This window comes from Otolemur garnettii, unplaced genomic scaffold, assembly GCF_000181295.1.
Source record: "Otolemur garnettii isolate 467f Iridium unplaced genomic scaffold, OtoGar3 scaffold00091, whole genome shotgun sequence".
Classification (NCBI taxonomy): Eukaryota; Metazoa; Chordata; class Mammalia; order Primates; family Galagidae; genus Otolemur; species Otolemur garnettii.
Genome location: NW_003852486.1, coordinates 698,783 through 705,800, shown reverse-complemented (window position 1 = coordinate 705,800; position 7,018 = coordinate 698,783). Strand labels below are relative to the sequence as shown.

Sequence of the window (7,018 nt, the reverse complement as noted above, 5' to 3'; positions counted from 1 at the left end):
ACACTGGAGCTGGCAGGTTCGAATCCAGACTGGGCCTGCCAAACAACAACGACAGACAACTACAACCAAAAAAGTAGCCCTAGGGCATTGTGGCAGGCACCTGTGGTCCCAGCTACTTGGAAGGCTGAGGCAAGAGAATCGCTTGAGCCTACGAATTTGAGGTTGCTGTAGAGCTGTGATGCGACTGGCAGCACTCTACCAAGGGTGATGAAATAAGACACTGTCTCAAAAAAAAAACAGAAAGAAAGAAAATTGAGGTCTGAGATTAGGAAGTTCTCACTCTTCACAGACAAATTCAGGAAGCGCTCTTTTTTTTGAGACAGCCTCACTTAGTTGCCCTGGGGTAGAGTGCTATGGCATCACAGCTCACAGTAACCTCAAACTCTTGGGCTCAAGCAATCCTCTTGCCTCAGTCTCCCCAGTAGCTAGGACTACAGGCACCCTCCACAACTCTTGGCTACTTTTTTTTTTCAGAGATGAGGTCTCCCTCTTGCTCAAGCTAGTCTCAAACTCCTTATCTCAGGCAATCCACCTGCCTCAGCCTCCCAGAGTACTAGGATTACAGCTGTGAGCCACCTCGCATGGCCCTCAGGAAGCATGCTAGAGAAAGTGGCAGGAATGTAGAAAGCAGAACCCACGTATTTATCTAACTTGTAGTCATTTAACAAATGTTTAATTAGGATTGTGGGCACTAAGTTAATAGAATAATACTGTGGCACTTACTGTCTAGCACAGGTCAATGGAAGGCCCTTGACTAAATAATCGTTCCTATTTCGTAAGCACCCATCTGTTCTAATCCCTGGAGACTTACTCTTACTGAATCTCAGAAGAACCCTATAAAATAGGCATTGGCACCCCCATCTTGCTGGTGAGGACACCAAGGCTTGAAGCATAATTTGCTCAAGGAAGGGGTTGCGCTAGCATGTAGTTCAAGTCCCCTGTGCCTGGTTGCCTCTAGAAGACTCAAGCCTTTCACTTAGAAACAACTCTCAAAGATGGGTTAACAAAACAGGTTTTGTCCCCACAACACAGAGTAAATATGATACATACAAAAGCAAGTTATGAGGGTGGGTTTCTGTCAGAGGGGCAGAGAAGGCCACACTGGGGGAAAGGAACAGCAAAGAGCAGGGCTGTGAAACTCAGAACAGCAAGAGCCCTAAGCCTCTTCTAGGGGTGATGTAGGCCTAAGAAAGGAGGGGGTCATTTGGAGCTTCAGGAAGGGTCACAGCCAGGTTGGAACTCAGGTGAGTTCTGGGAAGAGGCACAAACACCGAAGGGACCCTCCAGACCTAGGCCTGCTGGTGTTGTCAGTAGGAAGGATCCACCTAGGGCTCAGACCTCTTCCCAGGACCAGACCCTGCCCAGAGCTGAGGCAAGACCCCTTAGACTGGAGATGGGGGTGAGAACAGTTGTGTCTCCAATTCTTCCTTTCCTCTTACAGTCCAGCTAAGAATCTGGAGGAGGAAAGTCCCAGGGTGGAGGGGAAGTGAGAACTGTCACACTGGCCCTGGGCAGAGGGGCAGAACTGGGAGACAGAGCTAAGTGTGGCTTTGCAAGTTGTCTATATTTGCATGCTGAGCTCATTGCTGCTCTTTTTCTCCCTAGAAAATAAAATTACATCACGGGGGGAAGGCGGGAGGGGGTATATTTGGGAAAGGTGAGAGAAACACAAAGGGACCTGCTGGCACACTCTGCAGAGAGAAGATCCACTGCCCAGGTCAAATAGAGGAGGTCCCCACCTTGCTCCTTACCCTGACCTTACCTTCACCCCCAGTATGGGTAAGGAACAGTCACTTACCACTGAACTCCTAACCCTTAAGGCAAGGCAAGAAGTTCTTATAAATACCAAAGCAAGCAGCTAAGAAAACCCTGTCGCCAAAGGCCTTCCAAATCCCTAAACCTGAACTTACTCTGTGCTTCCCAGAGGTCCCAGCCACCATGATCATCCAAAGGCCAAAAGGGGAGGGGTGATCTGAGTACGAATTAAACATGAGAATTATTTCCCAGTTTAGGGAGAAGCAGCAGCGTTCCTACTCTAGCCCTCCACCCAACTGTGTCCCCCATCCTAGCAGTGTTCCAGAATCCCAGCCCCTCGGTCACCCCTCTCCCCTCCCCCTCTTCTGCCACTCCCCGCCCCTCCCCGGCTCTGACATCACCGGCCAGCCGGGTGGGTGGAGGCGGCGCTGGGCTCCGGCTCTGGCTCCGCGGGCGGAAGAGGCGGCGGCGGCGGCAGAAGCGGCGGCGGCGGCGGCGGGAGCCAAGGAGGCGGCTCCGGACGCTACTCGGGAACCGGGGACCGGGAACGCCCGCGCCCTGAGCGCTCAGCTCCAGAGGCGGTGAGAGGGGTGGAGAGGCTACATGTCGCGGGAAAGGGGCAGATTTGGGGTCTGGGCTTGGAGGGACTAGGATCCGGGAGGTCCAGGGCCAGATGGGGGAGCGTGGGGACCCCGGACGGGTCCGCTCAGTGTCGGGGCCCCGATCTCTGTCTCTCGGCCCCCGCGTCCCCAGCGCCTGGTGTGTGCTGGAGGCGGCGTGGCTTCGGCTGCCCCTTCCACGCTGATCGGCGGGCCGGGCGTCGGACGGGCCTGGGGATTAGGGTGCAGCCTGCTTCCCGCCCAGCCGGCCCGGCCGGCCCGCTCCCACAGCTCCCTGCCCGCCGTGGCTTCGGACTCGCCTCCCAGGCGGCCTCTTGGTTCAGCCCTGTGTTGGTTCTGCCACCCGCCGGCACCACGTGCCCTCACCCCCAGCCCAGCGCACCTGGGGGAGAGGTGGGGCTGGCACAGCTTGTCCGAAGGGAAGAAAGAGCTGGGGGTGTAGATGAATGATGTATGTAACGTGTATCTATGAATGTCATAGAATCAGTGTCAAAAGTGACAGGGACACATGCACACCTACAGAAAACACGCCAGCACACAGAGTGGCACACACCCATGTGATGCTTACACACATCCTCTCACAACACACCAAATCACAAACGTCCCTGCACTACGCATGCATCCGACAGCTCAGCACACCCCCAGCCACCTCCCACATGGAGTCTACTGAACTGTGGCTCCAAGTCATCAGTCCAACAGAACTGCTGAATGGACAGAAAAGGCCATCATCCCCATGTCCACACTGATTTTCTGGGCAGCTTTTCCTAGCCCCCGGCTTCCCTCTTTAAAACAGTGAGAAAGGATGGGAGAAAATTATGATTTCCTCCTCTAGGAAGAGGAGATGGTATGTGAGGGCTAAGGAGCCTGGTGCTTGCTCTCAGCTGGGTTTAGAGAGGGGCTTCTGGTGGCCTCTCTTGCTGGGACGAGTTAGAGCTTAGGATGCTGGGAGTGGCTAGTTTCTGGGCATGAGTGGCCCATGGATGGAGGAGGGGGTGGAAGAAAGGAAGAGGGAGAAAAAGAATGAGCATGAGTCAGCCAAGGATGGAGCCCAAATCAGAAAGAGAATGAGAGGAATGTGTGTAAGAAGGAGACAGACATTGAGAAAGGGCCAGAGGGCCAGAGACAGTCAGGGAACCAGGAAAAAAGAGGAAGTGAGAGACACAGAAGGTCAGAGGAGTGTGAAGTGTGCTGGAGAGGATTAAAGAGGCTCAGAAATTAGGAAGGATGAAGGTAGGATGGGGATTTAGGGGAGGGTGCTCAAATGTGTTTGTTTAGTTACATGTCTGGCCCTGGGGGGCTGTCAAAGAGATTAGCTTTAATTGCTCTTTCCTTTGTGGTTAAACACTTTGTAGGGGAAATTGCCAGTGATGCCCCAGGCTGCAGCTTCTTTGGTTGCCTACTCCCTCACTCACCCCTGTGGCACCTGTGGCCATAATGTGTACATGTATTATCGTGCATGAAGAAGGGGGTCACAGAAGCACACAATGCCTCACCATCTCCCACACATCCTCAAGCACAATGTCTTAATGGGTGTCTCAACCAGCCAGTGGGGAACCCATCACTAGATCTCCAGGTCTCTGCTACTTAAACTTTATCTTTTGCAGGAGGAACGCTCACCCCTTTCTAATAGTAGTCTGTGAGGATTCAGATGGGGAAACTGAATCACAGAACCTAGGTGCCCTCAGTAGTCATGGCTACCACCAAGTGGGATATGTGAGTAGGAGAAGCTGGAAGTGGTGAAAACCTGTTGAAAGGAAACGAGGAAAAGAGACTGAAAGACTAGGGAGAAAGGGAATGGAGGAAGAAGAGAGATGGAAGAGAGACAGAAATAGGACCAGGAAGTGCCACAACCAGATGACTAGAGACAGAGCTGGGCTAGGGAAAGTCACGAGCCCTCCTCTGTCTTGCCTGACCTAATGCCAGGTATCACTGATGCCACATCTTGGAAGGTTTAGCCCATGTCCTTGTGCCCAGGGGTAACCCACTTTGCTTCTTGGACTAAAGTGAACATTTGAGGGTCTAGGCATCTTGCCTCCTCAGGTTCCCAGGCTGACTTCAGAGCCTAAACCCCTCACCATCCTCCTCATTATAGAAATAAAGACACCCTCCAATCCTCCAAAGCAGGATAAAAACAGGGAAGAAGCCGACTGATAAGATATTAAAGGAAATAAACTATAGGACTACTTGAATTTGGAGCCTGGATATAATTTAAAATATGATAGCTGGAACCTTAATCTTTCTTGTCCCACCTCTTTGTCCCTCATTTATTACTTCCCCCAAGTTCAGGCAAAAGATTGACAGAAGAGTGTCTGGGAGCCCCCTCCTTTCTGCTCCAGGGACCTGCAGGTACTTGCTACTGTGAAATGTCCTCTCCCCTCAGCCTTAGGCAGCTGTAGCAGATGTGAGAGAGGGAAGGGCAGCAACTCCTAATCCTCTGGCTTCCTTCTCACTTCTTAAATTTACTGAGGATTTGGAACCAAATGCTAGGGAGAGGGGATAATCCACCATGAATCAAAGTCAAAATGCACAAAAATTCTTTTGGTGCTGCCACCCCCTCTACAGGTGGTTATCCCATTTGCCAGGCTTCTCAAAGCACTCCGGAGCCACCTCTCCCTCCATCAGAGCCCATGGAACACTCACCTGTCATCCTCCCAACCCCTACCCTGCCCTTGTTGCCCAGCACCCTCAGTTTGTTTGACCTTTGTCAGGGCTCTGCCTGGGGCCAGCTTGGAAGGAGAGGGAGGAAGGAAGGTGTGAGGAAGTGGTGAGCAGAGCACAGAAAGCTGGGAGGGAAGGGAACTGACTTCCTGGCAGCTGAGGCTCCAGTTCCTGGTTCCTGCCCTGGTATCCTGTCCCAAGAATGGCCTCCGCCCAGGCTGCCTGGTGATTCCCAGGCAGCCCTCTGTACTGATGCAGAGAACAGGAGGATTTTTCACTTCTCCATAAGCTCTCAAGAATTCAGAATCTCTAGTGAGGAAAGTGACATGGAGGATTAAAGAGCCAAGCTCTGCCAAGCCTCACCAAGGCCAGCCCAGCTCAGTGGCAAGAGTTGATCAGTGAGACTTGAGAACAATGTAAGGAGATTCCACCTCCCCACAACCTAAGAATTCCCCTCAAACTATGCCTTGTCCTTGCTGCCACACCCAGGCCTGACTAAACAGATCTCCCCAGGGAGGGACACCAGCAGGCCTTTTTTTTGTTCCCTCAGGGGGCCCTATTCCTTTCTGTCCCATCTTACTCGCCATTCCCCACACCCCTCCCATCCAGTGGTATCTTGGTCCTAATATCTGAGGAGAGGGCACCCAGAACTGAGGTTGCTACAGTAACAGCTGAACTGGAGCTACAGCCTTCTAGGTTTGGATATTGCATCCCCTCAACCCCATTCTGCAGGTACCTCTTCCCTCTGGACCTGAGCCTGATTACGTGCCTGCTTACACAGTCACATACATACAGACACTTGTAGCCAGTGCTGGCATATCCCCCCTCTTCCCCTTTATCAGGACATACAGACAACAGACAAGATAACTATGTCCACACCCACAGAGCAGCATCCATAGGATTCTGGCATACACACTTCTCTCCTCTGCCACTTTAATATTCCCACCCCCACTTCTCTTAGGGGCCTCCTTGTATCTTCCACTCAGAATTTCCTACCGGCTCCCCTCCCCCCACCAGTGCTTGTGGGTGGGTGTGTTACACACATTAATCCCTTCCCGCCCACCTCCTCTGTAGATCTGTGTTTTAGATTCAGAGCCCTAAATCTTAACTCTTCCCAAGAGACAGACAGACAGACAGACACACACACACACACACACACACACACACACTTTCCTCCCACAGGCTTTCTCATATTTACAAACTCTTCTTCCATGTGAAGGCAGGGCAGTGTAACCCTAAATTCTGCCCTCTTTTCTAGGCCCCCGAGACTCCTCCATTGGGCAGGGTCATTTTGTTTCTTTCTCTACTGCCCTTTTCCTTCCAGCTCTCCTCACCTCTCCCATTTTTATCTCCATCTCTGTACCCCCTCCCCATCATCCCCCTCATCCACATCCCCCACTTCTGTCCTTGGATTATCAGTGGAGGGGCGGGTGGTTGGGCTCCAGAGCCTGCTGATGTGACCTAGATTTCAAGGCGGAGACAGTTCCTGGTGCTGACAGTCGGAGAGCATTGTTCCTGGCCCAGCCTGGCAGGGCCACCGCTGGGCCCTTCTGTATGGTGGCACCTGGCTGTGCCAATGAGCATGCCTACAAGTGCCTGTTTCTTGCAGGGGTCGTGCTAGCCCTGCTGTCTGGCTCATTGTCTGTGTCACAGTGCCTGTCACCAAGGGAGGCTTGTTTATTCTGGTCCACAAGGGAGGCGCTGGGAATGGGGACTTACAGGTCTACATCTCTTATTTTGCATGCCTCTGCCTCCATTCCCCTGCAGTAGAGACTAGAGATAAGAGAAAGGGCAAGGCGAGTGTGTCAACCAGCCCCCTCTGACCTGCCACTTCCCCAGCCCATGCTGGGTGATTTGTAAGAGGGCTCAAACAGGTACAGGTTCATCTAGTTCCTTGACATCTAGATGAGCTCCTCGCTCATCTAACCCTTGGGCTAGTCACAAAGTGTTTATGACATGATGTACTTTTTTTTTTTTTTTTTTTT

The 7,018-nt window shown here is 52.3% G+C and overlaps 1 protein-coding gene across 1 annotated transcript in view; it reads left to right on the top strand.

The window, feature by feature from the left end:
• The first annotated feature begins 2,132 nt into the window (after positions 1 to 2,132).
• PEA15 (proliferation and apoptosis adaptor protein 15) overlaps positions 2,133 to 7,018 on the top strand; it is a 10,694-nt gene continuing 5,808 nt past the window's right edge. Inside the window, exon 1 of the mRNA XM_003795190.3 lies at positions 2,133 to 2,336. The gene's annotated coding sequence lies outside the window, so the exon portion shown is untranslated. The remainder of the gene's footprint in view (positions 2,337 to 7,018) is intronic.